The following is a 12500-nucleotide window of genomic DNA, read 5'->3' on the forward strand; positions in this document are numbered from 1 at the left end:
CTGGCTGGCTGGCTGGCTGGCTGGCTGGCTGGCTGGCTGACTGACTGACTGACTGACTGACTGACTGACTGACTGACTGACTGACTGACTGACTGACTGACTGACTGACTGACTGACTGATTAAGGTGCTGCAACTAGACACTGTGGAATAGATGAATAGTAGAGATAAAAATAAGTTAATAAAATTGAGAGGAGATAAACAGATAGATTGATTGATGGAAGTGAGGAGAGAGAAAAAGATACACAAACATACAGACAGACAGGAATATTTACCCGTGATGATGTCATGCTTTGGCCCAGTAAAAGGCTGTCCACGTATTGGTAATGATGATGACGGTGGCTGTGGTGGTGGTGGTGGTGGTGGTGGTGAAGGTGGAGGTCGTGGTGACTTCCCAGAAATGAAGCCGCGGTGAGGGAAGTAAATACGAGACTTTCCTTCACTTTTATTTGCCTTCATATCCAGGTGTGCAGGTGTCCAGGTCGGTAGGTAGACCGTTCATTAGGGGTGCCGCTGCTCAGGTATTTTTATTGTCATGCAGGTGAGCCGGAACTCTACCTAAATCTTGAAGAAACATCGGGTAATTCTTTCCTTTAGTTGTGAGTTGAATAAAAAAAAAAGAAAGTTAATATAATTTCTTTAGATTTGTGAGTTCATTCCCACGCCCACATTGAAATGAATTTGGAAATGGATGAGTGGGTGAGTATGTGCTTGTGTGTGTGTGTGTGTGTGTGTGTAGGGATAGATGGGTAGGGTAAGAGTGGGTTGGATTTCATTGGATAAGGTGGATTTTGGTATTGGATGAGTAATATAAGGTAGGAAATATCAGTGAAATGGGTGGATGGGTGTGTGGTGGGTGACCGTGGGTGTGTGGTGGATGTGGATAAATGAATAGGATGAGGATTTGTTAGATTTCAGTGAATAAATTGAGTTTTGTAAGGGTGAATAATATCAGGTGAGACTGGATGAGTGTTATATTGAGATAATGAACAGGTAGATGAGTATTGAGAAGGACAGGTGAGGGCAGTGAATTTGAGTGAATAAAGGCAGATAGATAATTTAGATTTGGGTGAGTGAAAGCAGACAGGTAAATAAGAGTGTGTATTTGCAGTGAAGTGGGTAAGGTTAAGTAAATTAGGTTAACTCAGGTGAGGGTGAGTTTGAAGTAAAGTGAGTAGAGATGAGTACAGTAGATAGATGAAACTAGCACAGGTGAAGATACTTGTGGGAATGGAGAGCTATAGAAGTGAAGGTGGAGAGGCAAGATAATGTGTTAGTACAGATGAGTGCAGAAGATACATTAGCATGGGTGAAGGTGTGTGTTGCGAGTACGAGTTATCATAAGTGAATGTGCCCGGGAGACTGAACAGCTGCAGAGGTGAAGGTCGGGACAAAATTAAGTGTTTACTCACTGCTTCAGAATTTTCCGTAGATGGGCTTCGAATGAGTAAAGGGTGTGTTCAGGAGATAGATGGGCTGGCATGGGTGAATATACCTGTGAGAAAGTGAATTAGCTGCACAGGTGGAGGTGGGGACAAGATATACTGCTGCCTCACTGCTTACTTACGAGTGTGTTTTGCCAATCTCCCGGGGCGCAATAGAGGAATATCACGGCCACGTCACATCACGTCACGTCACGTCACAGACTCACTCAATCCCACGCCTTTCCTTATTTAAACCCTCGTAAATATTCTGCAAAGTTAGTAATGCAGCGCCGTCACTGGAAGAGTTACAGCGCACGCACACGCACACACGCACACGCACGCACTGTTTAAAGGGAATGGTGGAGGAAGAGGAGGAGGAGGAGGAACAGGAGGAGGAGGAGGAGGAGGAGGAGATCAGGTGGTGAGGGATGGCTGGTGGAGGAACAGAGCGAAGTCATGAATACAGAATAAGGAAGAACCACAATACTTGAATAATGTAAAGAAAGTTGAGTCTCTCCTAAACAGAGGCATTGATATGAGGTAGTGGTGGTGGTGGTGGCGGCGATGGTGGTGGTGGTGGTTGTGGTGGGGTAAAGAACATTCATACGTTTTAAAAAGTTGAATTGTTTATAAAAGTAGCGATACTGACCGAACAACATGAGCTTAGAGTGAATCCTGTATACTACCACTTGGCAAACACGCACGCACACACACACACACACACACACACACACACACACACACACACACACACACACACACCACTGCAAGGGGAATACTTTTCTGGGTCAAGGGTTTTAATTCTACGGAATGCATTTTTTTCTCTCATTCATTTCCTAATTCCGAGCTGCCAGGAAATGGGGTGGTGGTGGTGGTGGTGGCGGTGGTGGTGTACTACGTGATGGTGTGGTGGCTGATGTTAGATACGGAAAAGGTGCAAGAGTTATTTAAATGAAAGAAAGCAAAGTAATTACTCTCTAATGATAAGCAAGTGATACGCTGCCTGAGTGACGTAATGTAGATTGATACAGTTATTTTATACGCCGAACCTGAGTTATGTAAATTAAGGAAAGGCAAAAGAAATTACTCGATACGATAAGCTTCTGATGTTTTCTGTGTCTGTGTGGAATAACTGATGCATACTTATTTTATTCACCAAACTTAACATTTAAAAAAAAAAAGAAAGAAAAAAATTGTGCTTAAAACTCCAACTTCTATCAGCTATACATATTATTTTTATAGCAAGACAGATTGGAATACTGATGTTTTATTCAAGACACTGTATATGAAAGACGTATGTGCTAACTCAAATGTCAGCTTCTCTCTACACGTCTTTAACTTATAGATAGATGCATAGGCAGATAGACAGACACTCGTTGGGGGATACATACAGACAGACACGTGAGTAGATGGATGCAGGCATGTGGGAAGCCAGATAAGTAGATAAAGACGAATAATTTATAGAGCACACCTAACACATACACACACACACACACCAAAAAAAAAAAAAAAGTAGAAATAAAAAAAGAAAAAGATGCATCCAAGCAAATCAACATCGCCTGGTGGAAACATATGCATGTCGTCAGATTTCATGGAACTCAATATGTGTGTATGTGTGTCTGTCTGTCTGTCTGGCTGTCCCTTCCTTTGCTGCAGGTGAAGAGGCCAGACAGACAGGTAACAGATGCACACACACACACACATATATATACATACACACAATGTTTCGAAACGGCAGACATACGGATACACACACACACACACACACACACACACACACACACACACACACACACAGAAGGTTCGTTTGTCGTTTCATTACCAAAGTGAAGCGCCGCGCCGCTCGAGAGGCTTCACTTCTTAGTAGTATTTCAGTTCAATAACATTTCAGCGATATTGCTTCATGCTTCATACAAAATGTCCACTCATAACTATTTTTTTTTTTTTTTAGTCTTTTAAATGAATATGCACCGATCTTCTCTATTTATTTTATTTTTAGGGATCGTACGAAGCTTTTGTTCTTTTTTTTTGTGTACCGTGTTTTATTATACATTTTTCATTAAGCAATTGAAAGTTATACAGCAGCCGTTTACGAGGGTTTTGTGCGTATTTCTGTTATATATATTCTGAATTTTGTTTTGCCGTTTCATTGTTTATTAATTTACGTGTTATTTTTTTTCTGGTCTCCTCCTCCTCCTTCTCCTCCTTCCTTTTCTTCTCTCTTCTTCTCTCCTCCTTACTTTATATTTCTTTCCTTTCTCCTTGACTCTCCTCCTTACTTTATATTTCTTTCCCTTTCTCCTTAACTCTTTTCTCTCCCTTTCCTCTTTATTTCTCCCCATCCCATTACCTTCTACTTCCCTTCCTCTCCTCTTTCTCTTTATTCTTTTACCTCCCCTTTCCTCCTTCACGCCTTTCCCTCCCCTTCTTCTTTATTCCTTTCCCTACACATCCCCGCCTCTAACTTCTAACACCCCCACCCCGCCACTTCATCGTCTCCCTTCCTCTCCCCTTCCCCTCATTTCCAAATCTTTCTTCTTCACACATCTTCACTTGCTTAACCCTTTCCCCCCATTCTCTTTCCTTGTCACTCTTTCCTTCTTCTTCTCCCTCCACTTCATTCCTTCCCTTCCTCCTCTTCACTTCATCTCTTTCATTTCTCATTTCATTCCCCATCTCATCCCTCTCTCCTTATTCACCTCCAACCCATCACTTTCCCCTACCAAATCCTCCTCAACGTCAGACCTACACCCCCTGGAAGGAGAGAGAGAGAGAGAGAGAGAGAGAGAGAGATAGAGAGAGAGAGAGATAGAGAGATGAGAGAGAGAGAGAGAGAGAGGAAATAAAAAAAAATAAGTAAAATGGTACGTGGTGAAAAATACGAATGAATGTACACTTGTGACTTTACAATAGACTTCATGGTTATTTATTTATATCGTGATGGTTCAAACGCACGGCAGACAGGCAGGCAGGCAGGGAGGGAGAGAGAGAGAGAGGGATGCAGGGAAGGAGGCGAGGGAGGGAGGTGAGGGAGTGGCTGGACCTCAGAACTTGGCTTGGCAGAAGAAAAATGAAGCCAGATTAAGGTTTTGTTTGTGATTTCATTATGGTCTCTCTCCTTCGTGGTATTTGAGAGAGAGAGAGAGAGAGAGAGAGAGAGAGAGAGAGAGAGAGAGAGAGAGAGAGAGAGAGAGAGAGAGAGAGAGAGAGAGAGAGAGAGAGAGAGAGAGAGAGAGAATGGTTTGTATATTATTTTGTTTGCTTCTTGTATTATTATCATTATTATTGTTGTTGTTATTATTATCATTATTATTGTTATTATTATTATTATTATTATTATTATTATTATTATTATTATTATTATTATTATTATTATTTGTAGCGTTTACGAGTTTATGTATGTTTTTTTGGAGATTTACTGTTTAAAAAGGAAGGTTTTACAAAGGCTTGTGATAGAATTTTTAATATTTTGCTATATTATATTTTGTACAGATTTGAAGTGTGCGTGCGTGCGTGTGTGTGTGTATTATATGAAAAAAAAAATTACCTGAAATATTAGAGAAAGGCTTTCATAATAACATGTTTGTTTGTTTGTGTGTTTATTTCTAGATTATATATATTAGCTTGTGGTGAAGCACTGGTAGGAAGCGCTAAATGTGTGTGAGAGAGAGAGAGAGAGAGAGAGAGAGAGAGAGAGAGAGAGAGAGAGAGAGAGAGAGAGAGAGAGAGAGAGAGAGAGAGAGAGAGAGAGAGAGAGAGAGAGAGAGGGAGGGAGGGAGAGGGAGAGAGAATTGCATTTACCTTCTTGTATTTTACTTAGTTGTAGTTTACATGTGTGTAGTTCTGTCTCCGTATCCATATTCATGTTGTGTGTGTGTGTGTGTGTGTGTTGCAGTCATGAACTAGCGAACGAGGGACGACAGAGTTTGTGCAGGATAGAACACAGAACAGACAGGTAGATTTTGTTCTTCACTTGTTCTTGTTTGTTTCCCTCCCTTCCCTCTACACACACACACACACACACACACACACACACACACACACACACACACACACACACACACACACACTACTTCCTATATCACCTTCCTTCAGTTTTTGTCTCTGTATTATGAAATTGTGTAATGTTTCATGTATATATTGTTTTCTCATATACACACGCACGCACGCACGCACGCACGCACACTTTAAATCTGTGGAAAATGTACAACAAATATTAAAAATTCCATTACAAGCCTTTAATAAAATCTTGCTTTAAAAAAAAAAATATGTAAATCTGCAAAACATTCATAAACGCATAAATGATAAAAATAAATAAATAAATAATAATAATAATAATGACAGAAAGAACACACACACACACACACACACACACACACACACACACACACACACACACACACACACACACACACACACACACACACACACACACACACACACAAACCGTTCTTCCTTCCTTCAGTCTTCCTCTAATACATCCACATACATCCTCTTTACTCTTCCTCTCCTCCTCCTCCTCCTCCTCCTCCTCCTGTTCCTCTTGTCTGGCGGCGGTTTTGTAAATGAATAAAATAATATGCAATAAAACTTCACATCACAGTTAAAAAAGTTATCTAATTTTCGGTGTCTGAATGTTTAATGTCGCTGTGAAATGAGAGAGAATTGGAGCGGAGTGAAATAAATGCTTAACACACTCCCGGTCCGGCGTCTTAATAATGGATGGTACATGATCAGCAGGGCCACCGAGTCTGCTCTATTAAATTCTGGTCTTCCTTTGTTATTTATGTGGGTTCTTTATCATGGGTATTATTTCTGCATTTTTTTTTTATTTTTTTTTTAAGGAGAACAAGTAGGGGTCAAAACTACTACTACTACTACTATTACTACTACTATTATTGCTACTGCTACTACCACTACTACTATTGTTACTCTTGCTACTGCTTGGGAAAATAATAATACAGAAAACTAGTACTAATAGAACAACAACAACAACAACAACAACAAAACAACATCGACAACAACAACAACAACAACAACAACAACAACAACAACAACAACAACTACTACTACAACTACAACTACAACTACAACAACAACTACTACAACTACTACTACTACTACTACTTCCAGTAGTAGTGCTTGTTTTACTTTTAGGAACTGCTTAGGAAAATAACTACAAAACTACTACTTTTACTGCTGCTGCTGCTGGTACTACTACTACTACTACTACTATACTATTTTAAGAGCAGCTTGGGGAAAAAAACTACAGAAAACTACTACTACTACTACTACTACTACTACTACTACTGTACCACCACCACCACCCCCATCACCACCACCATCGCCACCGCCACCACGTTCATGCCATTGGCACATAAAAGCGCCTCGCCGCGGGTCGTGATGGCAGGTTGGGCGGCCCTCCCTCAAGGCTCACCTGTCGAGAGGCCGTGATTTATTACACCTGTCCTGGCTCGCGTCACGGCTGAGGTGTGTGCTGAGGGGAGGCCTGGGCCGGCGCACCTGTATATTCCTCACCTGTGATGGCCATGCAGGTGTGATTTATTCTGTAGGTGACGTGAGGTGAGGTTATGTGAGATTAGGTTAGGTTGGGTTTTAATTTGGTTGGGTTTGGTTTGGTTTGGTTAAGTTAGGGTAGGTTACATTAGGTTAGGTTAGTTTAGTGTGTCTGGGTTTGTTCAGAGGGACGTTGAGTTGGTCCAGTCAGTCGCCTCAAGAAGTGTTGTAAGATTCACCGAACTTCGTGTTTACAAATGATGTGTGGAATTGATTTCAACTCATAAGCTGCTGTGTTATGTGTTTTTATACTCGTATAAGCGAGGCACTGGACGAGGCTAACAACAGAGCTAAAAAAAAAAAAAAAAAAAAAAAAAGACCCACTGAGTTGCTAGTCCCTAAGGAAAGGTAAAAAACGATAATCCAGAATTGGAAGATAATTGTCCTGAAACCTCCCTGTTTTAAGAATTCTAGTCACAGGAAGGAGGAAACACAGAAGCAGGCAGGGGGTTCCAGAGTGTTACAAGGTTCAGTGAATTGCATGTTTATAAATGGAGTGGGAATTAATTATAAGTCATGCGGTGTTCTATATTAACTTTTCCTGATGATGACAATGAGAAGCCTTGTAAATGAGGGATCTTAAATCCCTCATTTACTAGAAAAATGAAACCACAGGCACACTGAAATAATTAGATGGTTATTATTATCATTATTATTATTATTATTATTATTATTATTATTATTATTATTATTATTATTATTATTATTATTATTATTATTTTGTTGTTGCTGTTATTTTTTTTAGTTTTTACAGATATTTTTCTTGTGTCATTTAATTTTCTAGATGTAATATCCACAGAACTTCGTGTTTACAAATGATGTGTGGAATTGATTTCAACTCATAAGCTGCTGTGTTATGTGTTTTCATATAAGCGAGGCACTGGACGAGTCGGAGAGGCACCGACTAAGGGCAACAAACCATTAAGAAGAAGGAAAAAAAAAAGCCTACTGTGGTGCTGGTTCCCAAAAGCGGTCAAAGGCGGCCGTCAAAAAAAAAAAAATAATAATAATAATAACAATAAATAAATAAATAAATAAATAAATACACAAAATAAATAAAATTTCTTTCATATCAATTAGAATGACCACAACAACAACAACAACAACAACAACAACAACAACAACAACAAAATCATGCTGGAATGTTGGAAAGAATAACCTCAACAATCTCTTCTTTTCCCCCAGCACAGGCACACCCTTCAGTCCACATATTCCTCCCTTCAGACACACACACTTGCATTGCGCCACCAGTTCACGTCAGCGTCTATACATGTTGATCCTCTTATTGAATTGCCTCCACTTGTTAGTCTCCATACTCACATCACGTCAGGCTCAGCAGTTCATTGCCTCCCCGGCCGATCGTATTATCATTTATTGCATTTGGTTATTTATCGTGTGTGTGTGTGTGTGTGTGTGTGTGTGTGAAGGTTCTGTTTCCATTGACTTGTGTTTCGATATTCTTGTTAAGGTTGTATTGCAATTACTTTATGATTTTGCAATGGATAGTCTCTCTCTCTCTCTCTCTCTCTCTCTCTCTCTCTCTCTCTCTCTCTCTCTCTCTCTCTCTCTCTCTCTCTCTCTCTCTCTCTACTGTATTTTATCTATATTTGTTTCTCTTTGTTATTCTTGTGTGTCATTTCCATTCAGTGTCTTTCTTTCATCCATTGTCTCGCCGTCAGCTGTTTGTTTATATGTTTACTTGCTTATTCATGTATTTTTCATTTATTCATGTATCCATTTTTGTGTTTTCTCGCGCTGTGAATTGTGTTTTGTTGTCTTTCATATATATTCATTCACTTTTCACTAATGCACAGTTCTTTAAATCATTTGTTTATACACTCATTCGTTTGTTTACCTTTTCATTTGTTTATTCGTTGACTTCATTCATTTTAATACAGCACGCAATTTCATTTCTTCAGTCGTTTTTATTGTTTATTTTTTTATATACTTATTTATCTTCCTATACCAAGTAATTTCATATCTTTAGTCATTTCACTATTACCACTATCAAGCATTCTTCGTAGGGACGTGATGGCTGCGTGGTAAAGTACTGGCGTAACTTGGACTCTGCGGGTTGGAGACTTTCACCACCACCACCGCCACCACCAATATGACGTCACGGCAAAACAAGCGTGTAAGAGGTGAGAGATATACTGTTACTTCTGCTGTTTTCTCCTCGGCATCATTAGTGTTGCCATTGCTACCCTCATTCCTCCTCCTCCTCAGTGTTCAGCTCATCACAATTATCTACTTTCTTTACCCCCATCTCGTTCTTCAGGCTTTTCCAGTGAAGCCAACCAGTTTATCAGCGGTTTACCTTCCTCAGAACAGTGTTACCAGGCTTTAGGTCCCCTGCTAGTATAATTGTAGCATCCTCTTCCTCAGCCACTGCAGAAAGTATTGGCCGTCCAGTTTTCAGTGACCTTTTTTTGGCTTTTCTTTAGGGACTGGCATTACGGTGGGCCTTTTTTTTTTTGGGCATCGCTGACGTGAAAAATACACTGAACGTAATTGCTGTGTAATTTTGTATTTGTCAACGTTAGGTTTAATTTGTCATCCTCAGGGCCACTAGCTTAATGAAGACTTCCCTGCAGGTCCTCCCCCACAAGTGCACATTTCTAGTATGAGAGAACTGTGGTGATTCTTAGAGATTTAAACAAGATTGCTAGTGGTTGTGTTATCTGATGCTTGACTCCTTTCAAAACTGAGGGGATTTATTTATTTATCTGTTTATTTATGTTTGGACAAGCGGTTTCCTTTAATGTTTACGATGATGTGCCAAATGTCTTTATTTTGTACATCTTAAGTATTCACGTTCCTTCTTCGCGTAAGTGGCTCAACTGTTCATAGTCATTAGGAAACACACACTCTCTCTCTCTCTCTCTCTCTCTCTCTCTCTCTCTCTCTCTCTCTCTCTCTCTCTCTCTCTCTCTCTCTCTCTCTCTCTCTCTCTCTCTCTCTCTCTCTCTCTCTCTGACACACACACACACAAAGACGCACTCTCTCTCTCTCTCTCTCTCTCTCTCTCTCTCTCTCTCTCTCTCTCTCTCTCTCTCTCTCTCTCTCTCTCTCTCTCTCTCAGACACACACACACAAAGACGCACATTTTTGGTCCCCGCATCAAAAGCTAAATCAGGCGAAGACGTCCTATATTGCTGTCATCTGTGTTTCATTTTTGTGTATATTGTGTGTGTGTGTGTGTGTGTGTGTGTGTGTGTGAACCATTACAGTGTGCCAGGAACAAAGGGAAGAGAGAGCTGCCGTCTGTTTGTTGTCTGGAAGGCGCGCTGCCTCACCCTGAATGAACTCAACAATACACACGCCAGAAGCTTAAAGAACCATTGGAATGTTTTTCTGTTAAGATGGAGGCAAACTTTTACAAGGAATTATGATATTTTGATCAGTCCATTGCTACACTTCTTTCTTGTCTTTTATATTTTAAACTTTGTCACGATTTTCTCTCTCTCTCTCTCTCTCTCTCTCTCTCTCTCTCTCTCTCTCTCTCTCTCTCTCTCTCTCTCTCTCTCTCTCTCTCTCTCTCTCAAATGTTTAATGAAAATGTAGCTTTCTCCTATCAAGGTTTTACACATGTACGTGCAGTGTGTGTGTAATATATATATATATATATATATATATATATATATATATATATATATATATATATATATATATATATATATATATATATATATATATATATATATATATATATATATAAATGAATAGGCATAAATAATTGTGAGTGTATGTATTACGACTGAGTAAGATCAGTGTGTAACCTTCTGAGTTACACGTGCACATTTATGCACACTAATTATTAAGTTTGATGTAGATCGATTGATCTCTGCACTGACAGACACAGATAGATAGATAAGTAGACAGAGAGACTGAGTGTAAAAGTCTGATGCCTGTTGACAGCTACATAAACAATAAACAAACTAACACCTTTACAAATAGTGTTACGAAACGAACAAAATTCATATAAAAATTCACTCTTTCCAAAAGCCATCTGCACGCGTACACACACACACACACACACACACACACACACACACACACACACACACACACACACACACACACACACACACACACACACACACAGGAAGATGGAAGTGTAGCGCACGCGCGCCGTGTGTGCGTTGGGGTGACAGCGTGACATATTGGAAAGGCTTTCGTAGTTTTCATCTTTTAAAACACACAATCAGAGTGTCTCAAACTTGTCACGCTGAAAAAAGTAATAATAAAATGAAGTAAAAGAAAGAAAAGAAAAAAACTTCAATCCTTCCTTCTCAGTTTTCTTTACCAAACACAAAAATTATTGCCTCTCTTTTTTTTTTTTTTCATTCTTTTAACTTTTCTCTTCCTCGACCACCAATAACCCCATTCCTCCCCACCCCTCCCGCCATTTCCTTCCTCCTCTTTACCTTCTTTACCTCCACCACACCTCCTTCCATCCCTTCCCCCCACCCTCCTCTCACAACCATCAAGAGGCAACCCCCAACACCCCACCTGCACGCCCACCCCAACTCACCTCCATCACCACACCTTCCCCCCACCCCCTCACTAACAACAACTCTGCCCTCTCCCAATTCCGTGCCCCGTGTATCTCCCCGCACCAACCCCCAACCCCACTCTTCTCCCCTTCCTCCCTAAGGTACACACATTTCTCGTCCCCCTTACCTCCCCCTTCCCCGTCTCTCTCCAAACACATATTTTAGAAAGTAAGGCCGTTAGGTTTTGTCGCCTTAACACTGATTTTGGCCAGAGAGAGAGAGAGAGAGAGAGAGAGAGAGAGAGAGAGAGAGAGAGAGAGAGAGAGAGAGAGAGAGAGAGAGAGAGAGAGAGAGGAAAATAAGTAATTTGTCTTGGTTTTCCACGATAACTCTGGCCGGTCCGTCTCACTTCATCTTTGTACTGAGAGAGGAGGGAGAGGGGAGAGGGGAGAGGGAAAATAGTAGGTGCTGAGAGTAGGGGGAGTGGGGGGAGAAAGGGCTGGGAGTAAGGAAGTTGGGGTGGGGAGTGGTTTATTGCATCACTGTGAGGGGAGGGGAAGTGGTGGGGAATATGTCAGCTGTGGGGAGAATAGGAGGCGAAAGGCGAGGTGGCGTTAGTTAGAGAGGAATTATTAGCAAGGGGGGATAGTTGGAGGGGAGGGGTGTTAGTTAGACCAGGATTATCAGAGGGGAGTAGTTGTGGGTAGTATAGGTGTGTGGGGAGGGGGTGGGGTGGCTAATGAAGAATAAGAACAGTAAATAAACGCCTTCAGATGGTGCGGCGCCCCCCAAAAAGAAAAAAAAAGATTAACGACTCCCCTCTCCCCCCTACCGTCAAGATCTCCCCCATTGTCACATCCTTCCCCCTGAGAACATTCTAACCTAATCTCCCCGTCCTATGAAGTTCCCCCTATCACTTCCTCCAGCCCCTCCCTTCACCCCCCGTGTCATGGAAGGGAGGTGGGATCAGAGGGGCAGGTTTGGGGAGGGTTGGGGTTGGAGGGG

At 41.0% G+C, this 12500-nt stretch overlaps 1 long non-coding RNA gene across 1 annotated transcript in view; it reads left to right on the forward strand.

Annotated features, from left to right (window-relative positions):
• Nucleotides 1-9187, forward strand: part of LOC135104652 (uncharacterized) — a 38038-nt gene extending 28851 nt beyond the window's left edge. The window contains exon 3 of the long non-coding RNA XR_010270472.1: nt 9024-9187. This is a non-coding gene — a long non-coding RNA (uncharacterized LOC135104652). The remainder of the gene's footprint in view (nt 1-9023) is intronic.
• Nucleotides 9188-12500: the final 3313 nt, after the last annotated feature.

Source organism: Scylla paramamosain, chromosome 11 (assembly GCF_035594125.1).
Source record: "Scylla paramamosain isolate STU-SP2022 chromosome 11, ASM3559412v1, whole genome shotgun sequence".
Classification (NCBI taxonomy): domain Eukaryota; kingdom Metazoa; phylum Arthropoda; class Malacostraca; order Decapoda; family Portunidae; genus Scylla; species Scylla paramamosain.